Genomic DNA, 25114 nt, shown 5'->3' with positions numbered 1-25114 from the left:
CTACATCATAATTTAAATTATGTGAATATTACTATTATATGGGTAGAATATGCTATACATGATATATAGTATATTATAAAGACTAGAATACTCTAGGGCCTAAATAGTTAATTTTTTTTTAATGTCTATTATTTACACAAGAAATTTTCAAAATTTAATTGTATATTCTGGTGAGAGAGCTGAAGGGGATGGACAGCTGGAAAAAGGAAGATATGATTGGTTATTACACTTTCCTGTGCTTTCATATTTCATGTTATTTGCAAAATGAAAGCCTTTGTATTCAGATTTTTTCCCTTTGTGCTTTCTTTTCTTTTCTTTTCTTTTCTTTCTCTTTTCTTTTCTTTTCTTTTCTTTTCTTTTCTTTTCTTTTCTTTTCTTTTCTTTTCTTTTCTTTTCTTTTCTTTTCTTTTCTTTTCTTTTCTTTTCTTTCTTTTCTTTTTTCTTTTCGTTTGCAGATGAGGGCAGTGAAGTTGAAAGTGAAATAGAAGAAGAGATGGATGAAAATGGAGGGCCACAAGCCAAGAGGGAGAAAACAGACTTAAACCAAGCATTTCAGGTGGGCTGCTTGCAGCAGCCAGTGCTTGAGAGTGGAATAGAGCAGAGCCTCCTGAACCCAATTCATAATGAGCACATTGTTACAAATACTCAGACTATCAGACAATGCAGTGCTACTGGAAATACATATACTGCAGTCTAATATTGAAGTGCTCCTTAAATGCATTAGCCTTGTTGATGCTGGACTTAGTGGGGGAGATAGGAGAATAGGTCTGAAAGTCGTCTTATCAAATTTTAGCTGTGCTGAACATTACCTTTTATTGGAGTTGTGAAATAAAATGGGTGTATGCATTTTGCCAGATGTTTAAAAAAATTCTTAGCAAAATCATTTTACATTGGTTATTCAATATTAAGTTTTCGTAGTTTCAAGTGTCAATGAAGACTTTTGTCAAGCTTTTAATGTTAGTGCTTTTGTTCTCTTAAAATTAAAATAACTTATTTTTTTCATAGTTTATATTTTAATGCTAATTATTTCTCATAATGATTTCATATACATAGATTTTTAATTAGATGCAAAATATTAAAATAAATACTTTCTTTGACATACTGGATGGCATACTCATTTGACAGTAGATGCATCAAATCTGTTATAAAAGGTGCTTTTCATTGAACAGAACTAGAAGACTGTTTTCATGAAAGTGTGAGCATTCAGGGGGTATTTTTATCATAATGTTGCAGGGTTGGGAAGATGTACTGTTTTCTTTCTGTAAGGAAGAAGTGTTTTCACTGCATTTACAAATGCAGAATAAGTGATAAAATTGTAACAATGTGGTAATGTGTACACTGTAGGCGCACCTAATTATCTGATCACATGTAAACAATACAAGCTTCCTTTAAAATCAACAGCTCTGAATTATATTTGCATGCCAATTCCTCTGGTTTCGGAGAATACTGATTCTATTTTAAGACCACTGCACAGATAGGTCTGGTTGTCAAATGGTACTGTAGTTAATAGAAACTAAACCACAGTAGAAGTAACTTGATTTTTTTTAAAGTGTACATGCTACTTATGTTGAACTGGACATACAGGAAAACATTCCTTTTGGATGACTTTCTTCTATTCTAGGCCTGTTCCTACTATTTTAATTAGCTGTTTTCAAAAATGATAATTTATAGAATGTAAAAAATGTAGCAAGCTGCATAATTTTCTTTTTAAAATGTATTTCTTGATTAATAAAGTTAATTTAATTTTTTACAAAAACTTATTAAGGTAGTGTAACTGGCATGCCTCCCTTGTACTTATTCCCAATTGCATTAAATTTTAATACGTGGCTAGATGGATCATTGCTATTTAAGAATGTACATCAGGGATCATTGTACCTCGGCTTTTACATGGTGCCTTAAACAGAACTGAAACTAAGATTTAGTATTTTTTGTTATTTTTAATAATGCTTAAAATTTATTCAACAAGGTGTGCCTGTCACTTTCAAATTTCCTAAGTATTAGGGGCAGGTTACATAGTCTTCAAAGAAATAAAGAGGGTTTTATTATTAAGTGATATTTATATCCCTCCTAAAATTGATACTAAAAATATTTTTTCTTGTTTCTAGTTGAATTTCACTTTATTACAAATAAAATATGCTTGGGAAATTGAAAGCAAAACTAGCTTTAATGCCAACGTCAAATCTTGTTAAAGTAAATGGACCATAGTCATAAGCATGGTTATATATTTTAAACTCTTCTCAGATTTTGATTTAAAAAATTCAGACTAAATAAATAAGCAGGTACATAATGCAGCACATATTTTCAATTTGCATATGTGGTAGGGTGTCAGTCTGATGCTAGGTTTTAATGATTATATTCTATAGTGATAGTTTATACAGTCCATATTAATTGATGTTAAACATTTATGATTATTTCTGATTAGTTTAAGCATTTTCATGATTTTTAAAGCAGACATAAATTTGCTAGGCTGAAATATTGAAAATAATTAAATAAAAGCAAAAAAAGTGAAAGAAAGAATAACAAAAGTAATTTTATAGAAAGGACTGCATTAAAAATGAAGGGAGTCTCTTGTTTTATCTAGTGTGACTGTGGATTGATATTTTTTAAAGTCATATATACCAAATGGGTGAACAGCATGTGACATGAACAGTGTATTTTTAGCAAAGAAATTTGTTGCTAGAGCTTTCAGATGTATCAAGAATGGTTTTAGCTCAACTAACATGGCTTAATACTTTTTGGGGTACAAAATTATTTGTAAATTTCTTAAGCAAAATTTGGAGGCAAACCCATCCTGCTTCATTCTATGTAGGCACAATTCCTACTTATGTCTGTAGATATTTTCTGTCTCAGCAAAAAGTGCAAATGAGGTTTGTATTAATTTCTCTCTAAATTCACCTGTGCACTGAATCCTCATAGGTTGTGTTCTCCCAAATATCACTGCATCCTGGGTTTTTTCCCTTAGAAATCAGCACCCTTCACCAAAAATCCTAAAAACTAACCTATGATAAATATTTGCTCCCTTTTATTTTGCATTATAATATTTTAAAAAATAAAATATAGTTGAATACTCAGCATTTTTCATTCTTAACATAGGGTGCCCTATGCTGTACTGATGGTCCCTATTGCCTGGTTTCAAATGTTGTGTTGACAAACTTTAAATATTTTTTATTGGTAGAATGTTGGATTTATTGTTGCTGAAAGAAAAGTATGGTTGTAACATGTAAATCTAGATTGCTAAGAAGAGGTGGGACCTGAACATCTTCTGAACAGTAATCACTGTTCATGTAGTGCAAAAGGAAAACAAAATATATGCGTACAAAGATAGAATGCATATAATGGATTCTAATAGCAGTTGTCAAAACAAATTTAAATTATTCCTTATTCAGATAACTGAATTAATTTTGTATTTCTATGCTTATCAACTGATTATTCTCTCAAATTTTAAAGTAATATTTTCCCCATTTTAACAATTAATTGACAGAATTAAGTTGCTGTAAGCTGCTGTGCTTTGCTTTTAAATTTACTACAATTTAGATCAAACATGAAACAATTTAAATACTTTTGATATTTGTTAATAGATTCGTATTGTTAATGATTTCAGCACAGAAATATGGATACCTCAGTCCAAATTATGTAGTGTGTAGCATGTGGCTGAATTGCCACTCTGAAGCCTGCTTAACTCTTTTAGAGCTCTAAAGAGCTGTAGCAAGCATCTACTGTCTAGACACTACAAGATAAGGGCTCATATAATTTGTGGATTTTACCCAATCTTGATGTGAAATTAAAAAAATTATTTTAGAGTCGCTTCCCCCATTGGCACAAATTACTTAGTAAACACTGTGGCAGAATGGGAATGGGTATTGTTGAATTACTTTTTCAAAACATGGGGCCCAATTTTCACAAGTTTGATATTTATGAAAAGTTACATTTTCATATTTCTCATTGTAAATCAGTTTTTTTAAAAGCCCCCTCTTTTCAGTTATCTGCTTCTGTGTTTTATTATTATACTGTAGCATGCTATGTGCATCTTTTTGTTTTAATGTTCCATTAAAAAAAAAATGGATAGTACTCTTTAAATTGTTTACTTGCAAAATTGTGATGTACAGCATTTCTGCCTTTAGTTCAAAATTGTGTAACATATTGTGCTGGTGTACTGTCACTGAGGAATGTATAGCTTTGTAAAACATTTCAGTTTAAACGGAAGCATTTTTAAATGTCTGAAATACTGCTTCTGTTAAAAACATTTTCCACGGGAGAAGACCTGACCTGATATATTTGTGGTTCTCACCAAATGATATCAGCATTGTTTAGAAAGACATTTATATTAGTTAGCACTACATTGCAATCTAGCTTACTTTACAGAGTGGTTTTACAAAATGAAATAACCTTTTATAGTCATGGGAAAAAAAAAGGTGGAAAAGTAACTTTTTAAATTATGTAAGTATTTTTTGTACTTTGTGACAGTTATTTCAGAGTTTAAATCATTCTTTTGACAGATCAGTATAGATTTCTGAAAATTACATCCTTGTCTCTGTAGAAAAGGAAAACTGTCATGTCTGTGGTTTAAAAATAGGTCAATGAATGGTATTCTAGTATCTTTGCTACTTTGGTGATTAAAAAACTAAAAAACAGGAATAGAAGAATAAATACAAATTACTTAGTTTTAGCCTTAGAAAATTAATTTAATGTAATGCCTTGCATTAACCCTTTGAGCATTGTGAGGATACACTTTTTAGGTAATTTAATTAGACCACTGAAAATATTCTATATATATAAGTAACTGATTGTCCTGCAGAATTTTTTTTAATCTCTAAATTAAATATTTGCATGGTAGGCAGAAATGTTTTTGTTTCAAAAGGTTTAATAGATTTAGGTGAAATTATTCATTGCCACCAATATGTGCTGTATGGTGCAAAACTATTTCTGCTATTTTCTTTTCATAATTGCATAAATATCTGAAGAAATAAAATATTTGACTCTACAGTCATAGGTTGTTTACTTTAAGACCTCTTTACAATGCGGAGGTATAGAAAAATATTTGTACTCTTTTGGAAATATCTTTAGGGTGATATTAAAATACTTTAATACTGTAAATTAAAATCTTCACAAATAAAACCAAAACTACTTAATTAACAAGAAAATGAATTTTACAGAACCCTTGGTATGTTTGCAATCAAATTTTCAGCAGTCTATCTGATAAACAGACAAAAAGGACATTGTATTCATATTACTTTTAACAGTCAGTCACTGTGATATGAACTAATGGAAAGACAGTGGTACTAGATTCAGCTTCCTCTACAGGGATGCAGTTTCTATGACTTATTGAATGTCAAAATTTAAAAATAAATAAAAAACAAACCCTAGAAATTGCACCTGCCTTCTGCTGTGTTGAAAAGTCCTTTGTTCTTACAAGTAGTACTCATCAGAACAAGGGAACAAGTTCAGAAGTGAGTAGAGAGTTGTTGAAAATTATAGATAGAAATACCACCTTACTTAGCTTTTCTACTGGTTGATGGCAGAAGCAATCAACAACAGTAGGTGCAAGTGTATTTTATTCAAATCTAGCTGAGTGAAAAAAGTCTCATTACATTTAGTGGAATTACATCGCTAATATAGTGTAAGTAAGTTGTAAAGATTTCTAGTAAGTTAATGCAAATTCATGCATAATTATAATGCAATACTCAAAGGGGTTTAATTTAACAATCTTTTATTCATATTTTACTGTAAATGCTCCCCAGTTTTCCTGCCTTGAATATTGCTGCTAGTGATTTTAAATGTGAGCAAACCTAACTGTAATTTACCCATTTTACTTAAGAGTAAAAGCCACTTACAAAGTGACTGCCTAGTTTTTGTTTGAGGAAAATATGCCTCAGTTTGATCATTTAAACTTTCGTCATGTATTCTAATTTTTTTTCTTTTAAAAAAGAAACTCAGCAATTAAAATGTTGGGACTGGAAGCCCTGAGTAGTTAAAGTTTTTGTAAAAATTGTTCTTCACTATAGAGAAAAAGGTCCAGAACAAGACTATGAGCATCAAAATGACCCTCACTTAAATCAGAATCAGGGAAAGGCTCTTATGTTCTTAAGTGCTTCCTTGATCATGTTGCAAATGTCTTCAAGAATTTTCAGCACTGAGTGAACTTTAAAATAATAGATATTGGAAAATAATTAAGACTGTAGAGGGACAACTTCCCTTGATTTGGGTTCACCAGGTATATTTATCCATTATCTTTTGACTCGCTGATAAGAGAGTCTTTTTCTTTTAGATTTTTTTACACAAAGAATACTGAAGGGTTCTCAAATACACTGTTAAAGTGATTTTTCTGTATTTAAACATTAAATATCATATTGAAGTAACCCAATAAACCAATTTAAATGGAAAAAAATATAATTATGCACCAAAGCAAGTTTCTCATCCTCAATGAAAATTTGGATTTACAGTAATAACCAATGAGGCTATTGAATAATCTTTGAGTGCCTTTAAAACACAGGAAATTTTGCCTCAGGTGGTAAACTGTAATTAGGTTAATTCTAGAGCTTGCCAATCAATAATTCTGTTGTCACTCAGGGCTTTCTTAGCTTCTAGAAAACTGACTTGGTTCCATTTATTTTCTACTGTATTTTTTTAAGGTTCCATCATTTAAATTTCACTTAGTAAGTGGCAGTTTATATTATTCAGTACCACAGGCACAGAAATGTAATAACACTAGGAGAAACTGAACTTTTGTTTTCCTATTTACTGCATACATTATGTAAATTAAGAAAACAACTTTTTTGTAGAAGGTGCATGTGACATAATGTCGTTTTGCAGTTTTTAATTTGTTGAACTCACTTTTTAATTATTTAAGGAAAACCTCTTTACAGAATAATTTGATAGGATTTTTTGTATAATGTGCTTGATTTTGTAAATATGTATTTCCTGGTGTGGTTTTTTTTCTTTTTTTTTTTTTTGTGAGAAATGGTTAATCTTTTAGTATATCATGTCCTCTCAAAATTGGAAGGAGTTAAATAATAGTTTGTCGGCAATTTGCATTGTGTACTGTACAATAACTAGGAAACTTTTATAATTCTAAAAATATATATTAACTTTTAGTGCGTTGTTTTTAAAAATAATGGCTGGAACATGCTAAGGACAGTAGGATTTTTCTGAATATTTCAGACAAACTCAGGCTAGTTTTCTTGTGTTTTTCAAAATAAAATTGTGTATTGTCTTCTGAAATAAATAAATTTGTTTTCCTGTTACAAACATTTGACATTTGAATTGTTTTGGGGTTTCTATAATTAAATACTTTAGATTGCAATACTAATGAATTTGGAAGAAAAATTATTTCAACTTTATTTAAATCATAAATGGAAGTTTAGTTCAACCCCCCTGCAGTGCTATAATATAGTTGCCATAGCATACAATATGGCAGAAATGGTGGAAATTCAGGGATGCAAGTTATTGTAAGAAAACAGAATATGATGGGTTGCACCTCTAAATACCATTTTTATTACTTCTGCAAGGTGATTTTTCTGCACAGTGCTGATATTACCAAGCAAGTCACAGTCCATATCAAGCTATTTTAAATGTATTTAATTTGCTTCCCCTCAGTCAATCACTTCTAATGTGTAAAAACACATATAATCCACAACAATCTAAACTGTGTGAAAAGCCATGACAAATATAAAGCCAATTATTATTCCACAAATGAACCAAGACACTCAAACTGATGCCTTAAGTTTTACCTTTCATATTTTTCGGATTCTGTGCTGCCTTGGTGTGTAGTTCTGAGCTTCATATTAAGTGTTAGTAAGTTCTCTTCACAGGGTGGGTAGACAAAACAATCCTTTTCCAGCTTGAGAACCAAGGACAGCTGTTACAGCCTCAGGCCCAAAAAGCATAAACAATGGTGAACTGAAGAGAGCAAACAAGGAGGATGGGACTTCATAACCTGAAGCTGTAATTGGACAATTAACCCCAATATGTAAATGGACTAAAACTTATAAAAGTGTGAAACCTCGTGACTGGTCATCCATTTTGCAACCATTTTGGGTCCATCTTGGGTGTAGCCCTGGCCAGAGTCTTGTACTGCCCAAGGTGTATCCATTAAGGCCTTTTAATAAATACCTACTTTATTCTTTTAGCTCTGTCTAGTGTGTGTTCCAGGTCAGCCTCTCAAGTCATCAAAACCTTTATCTCTTTCTGGCACTGTTAATGCTATGCCAAATAGAGTTGCTATGTTGACTTGATGCTGTTATTCCTAATCTTGTTCCAAATTTCACTAAATACCATTGTATGTATTCTTCCCCAATAACTGGATTAGCCTAAGGATATTAAAAAAACAAACAAAAAGAAATCTTGACTACAATGTGGTGCTCTTGACAGTTTGTTCTGAACAATTTTATTAATATAACTGTTTTCCTAAGGAAATACTATGCACCCAAAATCTGAAGCTGTCTTCACTACTAGAGTTTAATGCATAGTCAGACATACTTTCACAGATTTAGCTGCAGTGGTATTTAACAAGATGTTGTCCCTAACTGTTCTCTCTTTCCAGCTGGAAGTTGCTGTTCCCCATGGTGAGTGTGATGTGAGTACAGATGATCTGAGTAATACCTTTGTTCCATAGCTTGGGATGTCCTTAAAGCTTCCTAAGGTGTTGTAGTAGTTCAGTTAGAGGAAGAAGAAAACAAGTGGATGATGACAGGCATTTATTGAATTATTGAATCATATAGGTTGAAAGAGACATTTGGAGGACTCTAATCACAGAATCACTACGTTGGAAGAGACCTTTAAGATCATCAATCCAACCCATGCCCTAACACCTCAACTAAACCATGGCACCAAGTGCCACATCCAATCTTTTTTTAAACACATCCAAGGATGGTGACTCTACCACCTCCCCAGGCAGACCATTCCAGTACTTTATCACCCTTACCATAAAAAACTGTTTCCTAATATCCAACCTAAATTTCCCTTGGTGCAGCTTTAGACTGTGTCCTCTCATTCTGTCAGTTGCTGCCTGGAAAAAGAGACCAACCCCCACCTGACTACAACCACCTTTCAGGTAGCCCAATCCCCCCCACTCCCTGATCATGGCCTCTATTTGTGTTTGACATCTTTATGGGGTAAAAGCTTCCTAATATCTAAGTGGAATTTCCCATGTTTCAGCTTGGGCCCATTGCCTCTTGCCATTTCTTCTCTTTTGAAGACTAAATGATCCCAGCTTTCAGCCTCCTCATTTATGCCATACTCTCCAGCCCCCTGACCCATCTTGGTGGCCCTCTGCTGGGCTCACTCCAGCATGTCAAGTCTTTCTTGTACTGGAGAGCCCAAAAGTGGACACAGGACTCCAGTTGTGGTGTCATCAGTATTGAATAGAGGGGGAAAAATAGCACTTCTCTTAACCTTCTGGTTACATTACATCCCAGGACGCAGTTGGCCTTGACCACAAAGACACACTGTTGGCTCATATAGTAATTGTCCACCAGAATCCCAGTGCCACCTAACAAGTTCTATTTCTTTAAAAAGGAGTCTATGCATCAGGTATAAAAGATGTTAGAAAATTCTTCTAACTTTAGCACAATAGTGCATGATCCCTATATCTGTGGTTAATGGTTAATTTTGCACCATACAGTGCTTAGTACTGATGCCTAAAGAGGATACCAAGAACAGAGTTACATACTAATGCAGTACAGAATCTGGAAAATATGAAAGCTAAAACTTAAGGCATCATTTTCTCCCTGTAGAGGCTTGACAAGGCCTCTACCTTGTTGAGTCTCTATTCTAAATATCTACTAATAATAGGTATTTAATAATAGATAAATATCTAACAACAGTAAATATCTAACCATAGTACATATCTAAAAGTAATAAATATCTAACAATAGTAATGTTTTGCACAGTCAGATATCATGCAAAGAAGAATAATGATAATTATGAACAGTTGTTTAGGCACAGAAGAGGAATCATTTAAAACATGTTTTCGTATGCATCAGTCTGATTTTTCACTTGTTTTAGGAGCAGAAGCCTTCTTAACTCTGGAGCAGTGAATCCAGGGTCCTTTGCTAGCAACTTTCAATGCGGTGAGGGTAGTCAGCAGGACTTGGAACAGTTCTCTCCACTTGGCTTGTAGAGGACCACTGTCCCACCACTTCACATAGACCCAGTCTCCAGGTTGGAATGGATGTGCAGGTGTGTCTAGTCCTATGGGTCTGGATAGCACGATGTAATTCTGGAGCTCCTGCAAAGTGGAACTTAAAACCATTAGATATCTCTGTAAATCAAGTTTCCCCTTCATGTGAATTTCACCTGGAATATGTGGAATCTGATATGGCCTGCCATATAATATTTCATAGGGACTGATGTTATCCCTTCACCTTGGTTGTATGCGGATTCTCAGTAAAGCTACAGGCAAGGCTTGAACCCATGTCATGGATGTTTCCTGACAAATTTTACTAATTTGTGTTTTAAGGGTTCCATTCATACATTCAACTTTACCATTCACTTGGGGTCTATATGGTGTATGCAGATCCCAAGTAATTCCCAAAATTCGGATTACTTCCTTAACCATGGGTGCAACAAAGTGTGGTCCCCTATCTGATGATATCCCCAAGGGAACTCCAAACATCAGAATTATATGATTAAGCAAAACTTTCACCACTTCCTTGGCTGTGTTAGTGTGACAGGGGTAAGCTTCCAGCCATCCACTGAAGGTGTCAGCTAATACCAGTATGTGCCAGTATCCCTGTTTGCACGGTAACTCTGCAAAATCTATTTGTCAGTAATCTCCAGGAAGATGCCCTGCCTTTGTTACTCCTAACACAACTCTTTTCCTCGTGTAAGGGTTGTTTTTACAGCAGATTTCACATTTGCTCACTACTGATTATACAATATCAATCATTCCCTTTCCTATTACTGCATTTTTTAGCTGTTTCAAAAGATTTTCAACCCTGAAATGTGTGTTTTCATGTTCTCTCTGATCTAGCTCCCGAAGGATCAGGGGTGGGACTACAACCTGATTCACTGGTGTAACAGCCCATCCACTTTCTGTGATCTCAGCTTTAAGAAACTTGATTAGTTTGTGGTCTGCTTGGTCATATTTTGGGGTCAACCCTAACAAATCAACCTCTTTTCGTAGAATTACTGTGAGAATACCTTTTTTGCAATTCCTCTTGCTGCTTTATCAGTGTCACAATCCATCTTTATGAACGGGTTTCGTGATGGTTCGTTAATTGATCTCAGAGTGCAAAAAAAACCAACACGGAAAGGGGATTTGCAGTAATAATCAAAAACAAATACACCTTTTATTGAATGACCACGGCAAATGCAATAGAGGGATTAAGGGAGAGAAAAAGAGGAGGGGGGGGATATAGCTACCAAACATAGAGATGAAGTCCTTTGGTCTAGTCCAGCCGAGGATCCACCTGTTACGTCAGGGAGATCTCAAAATCTCTAGCTAACTCAGAGGTTTTTATTATGATAACTCTATTGAAAATTGCAAGGGGGGGGGGTGGAAACAGATATAATAAAGAATAGATGTAACAGGTAGTTCATGTTCTCAGCAGTAAGAGAGAGCCCTTGTATTCTTGGTCCAGAGATCAGGTAGTGCTTGGCAAAATCTCAAATTGGTCAGGTCGGTTCTCCCCCTCCCCCGTGTTAGGGGTTTCAGTCTCAGTCTTTGGGAGGAGGGGGAGCTTTTCCATATAGGGGTTTCATGTCTCAGTCTTTGAGAGGGGGCTTCATCCATCTCAGTCCGTCCATCACGGTGGTTGAAAAGCAGATGAGGGATTCTCCGTGGGGGACCACCAAAGGTTGCCCAGAAAGACCATTTGGCCAAGAGGTGGGGGAAATTCACGAGCTATTGGAGCAGGAACCATGAAGCGGGTGCAAGCATTCAGGGCAAGTCGCCTCTCTTTACCAGGCTCAGTGTTCCATGGCAGCAAACACACCTGCAAACAACAGCTTGGCAAACCAGCAGGGTTCTCAGGATCTTGGCAAGCAACCATCTCAAGCAAGGCCAGAATTCCAACCAGGGTCTTTTCGGTGGTCCCGGTTTCTGTCCTTTCACGACAATCTTGAGGAAGATGAGAGGAACTTTCGACAGAGACTTACAATCAGCAAAGCAATTTCCCAATTCTGGAGTAGTTTTCCCTTTTTGGTGACCTCTACAATGCATGATAGCTACTTCTGCGGGTTTTTTAATGCTCTCTAAGAGGGTGAGTATTTGTTCAGCATGCTTGATTTGATTGCCTTGAGCGTTCAGAAGTCCTCCCTCCTTCCAGATGGCTCCATGGGCGTGGACAACACTGAATGCATATTTAGTGTCAGCCCATATATTTACCTTCTTTCTTTTGCTCAGGTCTAGGGCTCTTGTTAGTGCAATCAGTTCAGCTTTCTGTGATGACACATCTGCTGGCAGGGCCTTAGCCTTGATCACCTTATCCTGCATGGCCACTGCATAGCCTGCCATCCACCTATCATTTCTCATGAAGCTGCTCCCATCTGTAAAAAGCTCCCAATCTGGATTAGAGAGTGCTTCAGCTCTTTAAAAGCTGCTCTAGTGTTTTCAGTCCATATGATAAATCCTTTTTCAGCTGCTTTTAATGCTCCATATAGGGGTTTTGCGAACAGTCCCTAATTTGTTATCCACAAATGACAGCAGCCTACCATTCCCAGGATAGCTTGCATCTCTCTCATGGTATGGGGCTCTGGGAGTTGACAGATGGCTTCTTTCCATTCTTTGCTGAGCTGTCAGTGCCCATGAAAGATCTCAAGCCCCAAATAAACTACTGCTTCTTTGGCAATCTGTGTTTTGTCTTTAGAAACTCTGTACTCACTCTGTCCCAAGAAGTTTAAGAAACTTATGGTAAATTGTATACGGTCATCTCTGGTTCTAGCCTCAATCAGGATGTCATCTACATATTGAACAATATCTCCTTCAGGCTTCTGTCTCTTTCAGTCCTCTAATTCCTTTGCTATCTGGTTTCCAAATATTGTTGGGCTTATTCTTGAAACCTTGGGGTAAAACTGTCCATGTAAGTTGACTTTTCCTCCCTGTCTCAGGATTTTCCCACTCAAAAGCAAAAAACTCTTGGCTGGTTTTGTGCACAGGAATGCCGAAAAAGGCATCCTTCAGGTCTACAACAGTAAATCACCCTAAATCATCCATCAGTATGGTCAAAAGGGTGTAGGGATTGGCCACCACAGGGTGTATGTCTTGGTTTGAAAAGACAGCTATTTGCTAAGAAAGGCAGGAGCCTCCCTTGAAATGGAAAATGTAAACTCCCTCCCTCTGAATTATTATAATTTTGAACTGAAGGGGCTCTCAGGCAAACATATGGGAATAGGAATAAGAGTTCTTTACTAGGGAAATTAAAAATACAAATGTAATAGTACAAAAAAAACCCAAACAAACCACTGACGGAGTCAGAATACGACCTGACACCCTGTTGGTCAGGGGGGTGGTAGCAGTCTGATTAAATTGTGTATGTAGTCTTCCTGGAGTGACAGATGTGGTTCTGTTGAAGCAGTGATCTTGTAGAAGGGTACAGTTTTCCTCCAAAGGTCTAGTGGTGGTGTAGATAGGTCTGGTCTTCGTCTGGGAATCCAGTGGAGAAGAAAGCTGCTCCTCTGGGAATCCAGTGGGAAAAGACTGTCTCTGGTGTTCTAAATATCAGATTATATCTAGGTAGGAATGCTTGGCTCCTCCCCCTGGGCAAAGCATCTCACAATGGGATGGTGTGTAGTATTTTCAGGGTCCCCAGGATGAAGGAGGAATTGAGAATCTGACTCCATGTTCTTAGAAGGCTATTATATTATATTATATTATATTATATTATATATATTATATTATATTATATTATATTATATTATATTATATTATATTATATTATATTATATTATATTACGCTATATTAAAACTATACTAAAGAGTAGAGAAAGGATACTTACTGAAGGTTTAACAAGATACTAATTAAACAAGTGACTGACTCCTCAGAGTCCTGACACAGCCGGACGGTGATTGGTCATTAAGTAAAAACAATTCACAAGAAACCAATCAAACAACCACCTGTTGGGTAAACAATCTCCAACCACATTCCAAAGCAGCAAAACACAGGAGAAGCAAATCAGATAATTATTGTTTTCATTTTTGTCTGAGGCTTCTCAGCTTCCCAGGAGAAGAAATCCTGGCAAAGGGATTTTTCAGAAAATATGACAGTGACAGATAGTGTAATTTTATCAGTCATGCACTGACACTTAATGGCTCATTAACAGAAGATATCTCCCCAGAGGGAGGATTGGTAGTGGAACAGATAAAGAAAACTGCTCCACTTGGTTTTAACAGGTGGCCTAATTAACAGAAGATAACTGCCCCATATTTAACAGAGTGACAGGGGTTAGGTAGAAACACATTACCCTTCCAGGAGTCCCAAAGACGTCTCATTGCTCTACTCCATCTAGTCTTCTTGGTAGTGAGAGTCACCTGCCTCCCGCTGCCACCAGAAAGTATAGAATCTAATGGATTAATATATATTTGGGCAAGATGGGAATGCCCATGTTCCTCCCTTGGGGAGGGCAAGTTTGACACTGTCCCTTGCAACACTGTAGATCTGTTGCATCATGTTGCAGTGTTCTGGTGCAGGATCTGGGGACCCCTTTGGGGAGGCCTTTGATTGTCCATGACATCCCCTTGGCTGTCCTTCATGTGGATTCGACTTTTCTTGGGGTGAAGGGGCCTCTGCAGCTGGGCTCTGCACAACGCAGGATGGGTGTTCACTGCCTCTGACCAGAGTCTTTTCCACCACACACCCAAAACCTCTCCTCTTCCCCCCCACCCTTTGGTGTGAGGGTCTGTGCCGGCCCAGCAGCTGATATCCCCAGGGCTGAGGTCTCCACTCCAAAGGTGCTTGATCCCTATGCAAAGGCATTCTTCTTCCCTGAGTCACTTTATCTTATCTTCATCAATGAGCACTGTAGGGCTCGATTCAGGGTTTTGGTGGTTTTCTCTGCAGTTTTTATAGAGTTTTGCTATAATAGGCAAAAGTGTTATGAGTAAAAAAAAAGGGTTACCCATTTTTTTAAAGAAAAGGTTGTAGAATTACAAGTTTAACCAGTTCTGGCAGAGGAGAGTTCTTTGTTAGCTTCATGTTGTAATCACCTGTTAAGAGTCAGTCATTAACTCCACATTGTTGGGAATTTCCCTTTTTGTCAGTATCACCCTTGCCTGCTGCCAGGAAGATGGCATCCCCCCCGCCAGACAGTGAAAGGAGGGGACCTTGGAGTTGACATGCAAATAACCTCGGAGTCAGGATGCAACGGGGTAAACCCCCCACCAAACTCAGCAAATAAACCCCCAAAAACAATGAGCCAACCCAGAATTAAGAGATCAAAGTGATGTCTGGACATAAGGAACAAAGTCCAGAGCCTGCAGAGACGCTGAGACCTTTTTTTGCCCCTCACCGTAACCTAAAAAAGATGTTGGCTGGACAGAGGACCTCAAATGTCAAACCAGGAAATTCGGGAATCTCCTGGTACTCTTGTGAGGACGGAACCCCCATCTCTGCCTGCCAACCGGTGGACAAAGCTGCACTTTTCCTTCTCCTCCGAGTCACTCCTGGGAGCGACGACTGCATGACCGCAGACCTGTCAGGCCTCCCAACCTGAACTGATCACTTTTAATAAAGGCATTAAAAAGGAGAAAGATCTCCTGCCCTATTTATTTCAAAAGTCCTTCACTAAGATGTTTAAGCCATAAATTATAACATTTTAGTCTCTGACACCACAGAAGAATTTATCTGTTCTGCCAATGAGCTGGTGCATAACTCAGGGCATTTTCCACCTCACGTGAATTGGTGAGATAACCCAGGCTGGATATCTGTCTGTTAGTGAGTCATCTCTGGTGCCAGGGAAGTGAGATCCCTAGCTGACAGTAAACATCTTGCCTTGAGAGCAAGATGTAGGAAGATAGGCTGCTGGAATTTATGACTGACAGACACTTCACTTTATAAACTATAAAAGCTACACAAACTTTCACAAAATCAGAAGTCTTCTGTACACTAATGTGTAGGGCTGCTCCTCGAAGTTTGGATGCAAACTCCATGGTTACTTTTCTGGGAACTGAATGAAAGGACTCTATGTGTACTCCATCATCAATTTGGTGGTAAGTTGCATTGACTCCTAATCTATACTATTTATTTGTTAGCTGTAATATAGGTACCTCTATCATGCACTGTATTTGTATCTACTAGTAGTTCTTTTGTTTATCCAGTGTAGTAAGTCTGTTTAAAGTCTTCTGTCTGTTAATCTTGTGTCTATTCAATAAATAATGCATTTTATAATAGACCTAATCAGCCATTCTTAAGAACTTGTGAGCGAGATCAATTTGGGGTGCAGATCACCTCAAAAAATAGAGCTACTGCCAGAAATCTGAGCCGAAGGCAGGACTCGTCTAAAAGCTCTTGTCTCCATTCATAACAACAGCAAATATAAAATGGTGTAAGATCATTCAGTTAGTGATATTGTCTGACTTCCACTGATGCACTGGAGTACTTTCTTTAAAGCTCTTTTCTTTTTAGATCTAGTCTTTATAATGTCTTCCTATTTTACAATTAGCACTGATGTGATAATGCAAAAGTAATCTTAGAGGGGCACTTTTCTCTTGTTTTAGACTTACATATCTAGTTTTGAAAAAGATAATGATATTTATAGGGTTTTTATGAGGTGGTAACAATGGGAAAAAGCATTTGAGGGTTCAAGACTCAGCAGGAGGCCTCAAGCCATGATTTAACATCTGGATAACCTTTCATCACAAGAAATTTTTAAATCTTCCCTCCATGCTATTTCATTTTTTTTTATCTGGAAGTTGATGACTTTATGGACTTAAAGACACCTGTTAAACTTTTCATTGTTCTGATAACCGAGTTATACCTGGGATATTTGGAAATTGCCTCAAAGTGCATATTTTTTTATCTCTGTCAATCTTGTAAGATGACTGGATTTGTATTAAATGAGTGATTTGATATTTTGATCAGCTGAGAATGACAGTGCTTGACTTTTAGTAATTCCTATTCAGTTCTGATAAGATGGCCCCCTTCCTTTTTTCCTTTATGCTAAGTAAAAATAAACATAACTGGTACAGAGGGGTCTTCAGCACCATTTTGATTTTTACCAAGTCCACTCTTATTTCTGGAATGTGAGAAATGACTGCTCACTTTAAAAATTTTAAAAAGTTTATTAAACCTTTTCAAAAATATAACAAAAGGACTAAATAAGGAAAAGCAGGCTGGGGAGCTGCCCTTGTGGTTGCCTACTATGTGGCTGGATCATCTTCAAGATGGATGTTTGGCCTTTTATAACCCAGGGGGATTGCATCAGCCAACCCTGGCCCCTCCTAAAGTCTGTCAGTGTGGCATTCACATTTTCTGGAAAAATCCCTTTGCCCAGGATTTTTCTCCTGGGAAGCTGAGAAGCCTCAGAGAAAAAGAAAAACAATAATTATCTGATTTGCTTCTCCTGTGTTTTGCTGCTTTGGAATGTGTTTGGAGATTGTTTACCAACAGGTGGTTGTTTCATTGGTTTCTGCTGTGAGTTATTTTGACTCAATGGCCAATTGGGGCCAAGCTGTGTTGGGACTCTGTAAAGAGTCACAAGTTTTCATTATTATCTTTTTAGCCTTCTGTAAGTATCCTTTCTGTATTCTTTAGTATAGTTTAGTATAGCATTCTTTAATATGATATAGTATCATAAAATAATAAATTAGCCTTCTGAGAACATGGAGTCAGATTCATCATTCCTTCCTTCGTCTGGGGGGGAAGGCAAATACAATATGTCAGTCAACCCTTCTTCACTGTTTATTGGTAGAGTCTGCTTTCTTGCAACTTGATTGGAGGGTCAAGTATTGTCATGCTCCCCCCACCCAGGAACAAGTTTTGGTACATGCCTTCTTTCTACCTGTCCTAGATGACCCAGGCTGTCTGATGGTAACAATACAGGGGGAGGGGAAAGGGGACTATGGGGAGAACAGAGGACATCTAAACAACAGACTACAATAACGTAATTATACATCAATAAAGCTTCTCTTCATATTCACACAGTATTTATCCCTTAATTGTGAGAGCAAATCATATTATCCATCTATAACACGGAACAATCCAGGATAGAGGTCCTACAAATATAGTTTAAAGGTCGACCCCAGCAAGTAGTCAAACACTCACCCTGCCTCTTGTTCACTCCCCTCTCCTGCCAGATGGTGAAAAAACAGAAGGAAGGCAAGAAGACTTATTGATTGAGATAATGACAGTTTAATATGGAAAGCAAAAGCTGCATGTGCAAGCAAATCAAAAAGACATTCATTCACTACTTCTCACTGGCAGCCAGATGCCCAGACACTTCTTGAAAAGCAGGGCCTCAGAACACATAACAGTTGCTTAGGAAGACAAATGGCATTACCACAAATGTCTGCCCCTTCCTCCTGCTTTCCCTGAGCTTTTATTGCTGAGCATGGTATGGAATATCCTTTTGGTCATTTGGGGTCATCCATCTTTACTATGTCCCTTCCCAATCTCTTGCCCACCCCATCCTACTTGATGTGAGGAGACGGGGAAAGAGAAAAAACCCTGATGCTGTGCAGGCACCATTCAGCACCAGCCAAAATATTCATTTGCCACAAATACAAAGCACAGCATCATATGGGCTGCTATGGATAAAATTAATGCCATCCAAATCAGATCCAGTAAAAAGGTCTGGAGGACCAAGCATAAACATGATTTGTCTCAAACATTCTGACTGTTATGACAAAAAAAATGTGATCTGAAGAGATGGTCCTGCAGAGAGGAATTTAAGGGCTTGTTAGCCAACCCTTTTGAGTCTAAATACTGGGCTAGTTGCCAGAGTTAAGGCTACTATACAATAACAGCCTAAGAGTTCCCTGACATGCGGTCCAGTGTCTTTGTTCAGCCTGAATTTATAACTAACATTTATCAGGGTAACGGGTCTCTGGCCGGGTAATAATTGATATAGACTCCATATATTTCACAGAAGGCTGATAATTTTCATTAAGAAACCCATACTTTTGTAGACAGTTACGATACAACTGGACCTAATTGGTCCTCTAATCAAAAAACCATCACCATTGGCTAATTAAGACACCACCCTTTGGTAAACACATCTCCATAACACATTCTACATGTTCACAATACCAGGTGCAGCAAGTTAAGAATTGTTTCTCATTCTTTTCTCTGATCTTCACATAGCCTTTCACAGAACGATGCCTGGGAAAATTGTCTGTTTCTTTCTATGGCCAGAGAGCTGCTGCCACAAACATCATGCCCCCTACCAGTGGGTTTTGATAAAAGGTACTTTAACCCTTCTCCTCATTCTGTGGCTTCTGTGATGTTTATTTCAGAAGTGCAAAGTAAGGAGTTGTCTTAGATGTATTTCAGAGAATCAAGTCACATCAGTGCCTTGAAAGATGTCTGTGGAGAAGGGAAGGTAGGCTGACAGAGGTAGCTGAAAGAGTGGGCATGAGGTTAGTGTCACAAATGAGTGGTTTAGGTCATTTAAAGACTCACCAGCAAAGTCATCAGCAAAAGCGGGTTAACATAAATTTACAAAAGTGCAACAAAGTTCAATGGCAAGGTTTACTCTATTACTTCACAGAATCACAGAATCACATATGTGCTGAGTTGGAAGGGACCCACAAGGATCACCAAGTCCAATTCCTGGCCTTGCACAGGACCATCCCCAAGAGTCACACCATGTGCCCAAGAGTATTGTTCAAACGCTTCTTGAAGTCTGTAAGGCTAAGTGCTGTGACCACTTCCCTGGAAAACTTGTTCCTGTGTCTAACCACCCTCTGGGCAAAGAACCTTTTTCTCATATCCAACCTAAACCTCCCGACAGCTTCAGGCCATTCCCTCAGGTCCTGCCATTGGCCACCACTGATATGCAGAAAGACTCTAAAACTCAAAGTGAGTTATAAAGTAGGTGTGTATTTTTGGCCAGAGGCATGCGCATCTACCTGCTCTCAGCAGTTCTTTTTTATCCTCTAAAACGTTACATATACATTAGGTTTTGCAATACATTTATGCATAGTTATTTCCTGGCACCACCTTGTCCCACTTCATATGCTAATTAGCTTATCAGTCCCTTGTGCCTGTGTACATGTCTCTGGTGGTTGTCTTGGGGGTCACAGGGGGTCACAGGGGGATGAAGCAAGTAGTCTTCATCAAAGTTGACCTTTTCACCTCGTCTTCTTGCACATGCTTACTGATCCTTTGGTCACAGTGCAAACCATGAGGTTGGTTTGATCTGGTTCGGGGGTCCAGAGGATCCTTGTTATCTTGGTAGCCTTGTAACTTTGTCCTGTTTTGATGAACATCATCCTTCCCTTATCACACATCCTTGCATTCTTTCTCATTGCTCTCTCATGTATACCCTGTTCCCCACGTATACCCTGTCTTCCCTTTACAGGCAGTTAGCACAGTAAAATGCAGCAAATTTTAAACAATATTTCATCTAAATATCTATTTCTAATGAATACTCTTCTAATTCGTAACCCCATGTCTCACCACAGACAAGAAATCATTGCCTGCCCTTCCTCTTTCCTTGACAAAGAAATTGCAGACTGCAATGAGGTCCCTCCTCAGTCTCCTCTTATCCAGGCTGAACAGACCAAATGACCTCAGCTGCTCTTCATTTGGCTTCCCCTCAAGGCCCTTCATCATCTTCATTGTCCTCCTCTGGATGCTCTCTAATAGCTTAATGTCTTTTTTATGTTGTGGTGCCCAAAACTGTGCAAAGTATTCAAGGTAATGCTGCACCAGTGCAGAGTAGAGTGGGACAATCACCTCCTTTGACTGGCTGGTATTACTGGGCCTGATGCACCCTAGGACACGGATGTCCCTCCTGGCTGCCAGGGCACATATCTGACTCATGTTAAACTTTGTGTCGGCCAGGACCCCTAGGTCCCTTTCCGTGGCACTGCTTTCCAGCATCTCAATCCCCAGTCTGTTTGTACATCCAGGGTTGCCCTTTCCCAGGTGCAGAACGTGGCACTTTCCCTTATTGAACTTCATAGGGTTGGTGATTGCACAGTCCTTTAATTTGTCGAAGTCTCCCTGTAGGGCATCCCTGCCTTCAAGGGCGTTGAGAGCTCTTCCCAGTTTTGCATTATCTGCAAACTTGCTTAGTATCCCTTTATGCTCGTTTGAAAGTAAACTAGTGGGAGAAATGAACCCCACACTGTGGAGGGATGATAGTTACATGACAAAAGCCACGTAGACATGCTCTGGATAGCTGAGAATTGGAAAAGTACCGGACCCAGCTAATCTGAGTCCCTGCACCTGCAAGGCCACAGTGGCCTTGGGTATAGCTGTAGTCTGATAGCAGGATGATGTAGCCGAGAACAGAGCATGAGAAAAAGGAGATGTAAGTTGTAAAGAATGAGGAAGTAAGAATAACCAATAGATTGCTTAGCTTACAGAATATGCATGAGCTTATTATGTGTTGTGCTTAAATGTCTGATGCTCTAATCAATAAACGAAGCTTGCTGAACTCTCATATTGAGCGTCCCGAGACTTCCCTCACTGCGACACACACAAATACCTTGAGAGAGATTTCAGGTTGGACTTGCAATTTAATAGAAAGATTACAATAAATGCAATGATACAGAAAAAGTGGCTTAAACCCACAAAGTCAGAGTACAACCTGGCACCCTATTGTCAGGGTGGTAGTTGCAGTCAGGTTAAGCAGTGGTTGCAGTCCTGTTGAAGTGATGGTTGCAGTCTTGTTGAAAGCAGTGGTCCTGTGGAAGGTCTGGTCCTCCTGTGGGTCTATTGATCAATGGTGGTTATACTGGTGTTCCTTGTCCTGCATTATTTACAGTCAGATACAGGCGGGAAACCTCAGTACCTCCCCCAGGGTGGGGAGTTTCACAATGGAGTGATGTAATCCTGTGAGTCATAGGATGTTTTTTGAGTCCTTGATGGTCATTCCAGCTGCCTATTCTGCTGGTGCCATTCAGTTCATTATGGCCTAGTAGCAGACATGACCCCCTCAGGATAGGCGATGCTGTTGCTTCCCCAGAGGGAGCTATCATGGCTGAGTCATTGGTGTGAAGAAAAAGAAACATTACCCTGCCTCCCAGGGTTGCCTCTTTATCTCATTTAACAGGAAGCTTTTAACCTGAGGGGCCAGGTGTGCACTGGGCAGCTACTGCAAATGACCCATCATTAACAGTTTGTCAGAAAATGACTTTAGAGGGGAGTAGAATACATAGTTTGGTTACATCCCAGATTAGCACTCACCTTCTGTAACCCTGGACACTCTTCCAGTCCTGCGTCCAAGTCATTTATGAAGATGTTGAAGAGCACAAGGATGAGGATGGAACCCTGCAGAACCCCACTAGAGACAGGTCACCAGTGTGATGTCATCCCATTCACTAGAAGCTTTTGTACCCAATCCATGAGCCAGTTGCTCACCCATTGCATGATGTGTTTATCCAGCTGTGGGCTGGACATTTTGTCCAGAAGGATCTTGTGGGAGACACTATCAAAAGCTGAGCTGAACTGTCAGGATCTCTCTCTCTAGCTGGTCAGAGTGACCCCGAGAAAAGTTCGAAAGTTTCTTTTCCCAGCCTGTCGCTTGAAGGAGTCAGGGCTCTTCATTTTTCGGTCTCAAGGTTGTTTATTGTATCTTATCTATAAAATTCTTTCTCCTGTCCAACAGAGATCCATTCGGCAGGACAGTCAGAGGCACTCCGCCTGCCCCCAGGGCAGTGTTATCTTTATATACTACAAACTATGTGTACAATATTTACAGTTATTTTCCAATACCTATCATCTATATTAGACAGTGGGTTTCTACTCTAGGCCAATCTAAAAGTGCCAACATCACCAGACAAGATGGAGGTAGAGAAGAAGAAGAAGAAAGGCTAGACATGCCCAAATCCCTCCATCTTGTCCCCAGAAACCCCTATACCAAAAATCCTAAAACCTACATTTACACTCTGTAATTATTTTATTCTTGCACTATCTAAACTTCCATGGCTTTTATCTCTTCATGTAAAGGTGTTAAGTTGTTCCATGGTTCATAATCGAACCTACTGGTGTTCTGGGCTGTGTGCCAGGGTCTCCGAGCCCCCTGGCAAGGGTCCCAGGAAACTCCGGACTCCCAGAGGGATGTCCTGAGTTCCGACATCTCCCCCTTCTGTTTGCACCAAGAAGACCTCTCTGACAACTTGGTTCACAACCTGCTGTATGCACAAAAGAATGCATGGCACAATAAACAAGAGAACTAAAAGCCCTACTAAAATATAACAAACTATCATCTAACAACAGTTCTACAACAGCACTGATTCCCACACCCCTGAAGTGACCCAAAGTCCACAGTCTTCTGTGGGCAAAGCACAAGGGTTGGAATCTCTGTGCAGTCCACATCTCTACATCTTCTTTTCTGCTTATGGAATGGTCAGCGTTTTCTTGCCCGCGCTTCTTGTCAGCATTGTCTTGCACTGGATGGAGTTTCACATTCTTCACTGAGATTCAAATGGACTTTTGTACCTGCTAAAACACAAACAAATCCACGTCCCCAAAGAGACTGGAGGATTTTCTCAAAATCTCAGAGGTGAAGAATGGGTCTTGATATGAAAATCAAACATTGTTCGGCTCTGTTTCAGTCTCTATGCAATATTGCATAGGGAAATGTAAAATGACAGCAATTAGAAATCAATTAGATAATACACATAACCAATAACACATCTGAAATCATACAATTGTCAAACACTACAACACTGAACTGTCATCCCAGAGTCTGCAACAGCTGATGAACCTTACAACAACAGAGAACTGGAGAATCCATGTTCGGATTCATGTTTCTCCAAACTCCCTCTGAAAACAGGCTCAGCTATCATATATTGTCAAATTGCCAAGCCAAAAGGACTTGAATACATTTGATGCAGAAAACATCTGGGCTGATTGTCAATCACTCCATTCAAGTAGAGCTAAGACTTGGCCAGAGCCTGAACTCTAATTGATGGATATCACTTAGCACATTCTTGAAACGAGATTCTTAAAAACAGCAATTATGAATAGGAAACCTTAGGATTAAAGATCTATCAAACCATTAAATAATTGAATCTCTCTGAAACTTCTGTCATCAGGATAGAAATTCTTCAAACACAGCAAACCTCTTGAATTCTTGGCTGAAGTATCTCTGTAATAAGTGAAGAAACAATAACTGAAGAAAACCACAAAACCGGCAATCTGGATTTAAAAGAAATCCAAAAACATATGAGTAGTTAGGAAATAAAAGACAAGATTCTGAAGAGACATGTGTCTTCGCACAAAAGAGATAGTGAAACACTGGCTGGCTATAAACACTACAATACCCTGATAATAATTCTTATCACAAATTCTGAGAATTCTCATTATATAATCAACTTATCAACAGGAAGTATTTGAAGGAGTGAAGACAACCTTTTTAAAGTATTCATATAACATTAACAACAATCCTTATTTATCAGTATTACCTATAAAATCTAAAAATAACAAAGGTTACAAACTCAGTAACAACAATCCTAAAACTCTGAACCACTGGAGAATCAGCTGATGACCCCACAGATAGGATCTGATTGATGTTTCTCAAATGCTCTGTCTTCAGAGACACTTCAAGTAATTGAATCCTTACTAATACTTCTATCTTTATATGGTGCCATCTCTCTCCCTGAGAGGCATTTTTCAAAATAGATTTCCATCTACATCATATTTGGAATAACATTGATTTGCATTTATTTCCCCTTCTTTCTGTATCTTGGGCAAAAGCCTGGTGCTTTCTCACTTTTCTCTGATTTTGGACAACTTTTTTTTTTTTTTTTTTTTTTTCTTTTTCTTTTTTTTTTTTCCACATCCATCTTTTGCATCTGAAACCTGATCATCTGGTAAATGCTGTTTCTGTCACCTCTGTGGAACCGGCCTGTTGAAGAGTTCGATGTGCCTCACACAGCATGTGCTGCATCCGCGAAAAATCTCCAACTTGAGATTTTGGTGGAAGCTGAAAACTGTGTGTTGGCTGCTGCGATCGGCTGTGTGCCGGCTGTTGCCATGGGACCGGAGAGGGGGTGGTACCTCGGGCA

The 25114-nt window shown here is 38.4% G+C and overlaps 1 protein-coding gene across 3 annotated transcripts in view; it reads left to right on the top strand.

Moving 5' to 3' along the window:
• LOC103824681 (transcription factor RFX3-like) overlaps positions 1-7283 on the top strand; it is a 207544-nt gene extending 200261 nt beyond the window's left edge. For all 3 annotated transcript variants that reach the window (XM_050986369.1, XM_050986371.1, XM_050986370.1), the window contains one exon: positions 456-7283. The gene's annotated coding sequence lies outside the window, so the exon portion shown is untranslated. The remainder of the gene's footprint in view (positions 1-455) is intronic.
• The last annotated feature ends 17831 nt before the right edge of the window (positions 7284-25114 follow it).

Source organism: Serinus canaria, chromosome W (genome assembly GCF_022539315.1).
Source record: "Serinus canaria isolate serCan28SL12 chromosome W, serCan2020, whole genome shotgun sequence".
NCBI lineage: Eukaryota > Metazoa > Chordata > Aves > Passeriformes > Fringillidae > Serinus > Serinus canaria.
The sequence above is the reverse complement of the archived record's forward strand: the minus strand, read 5'-3'. Positions and strand labels throughout refer to the sequence as shown.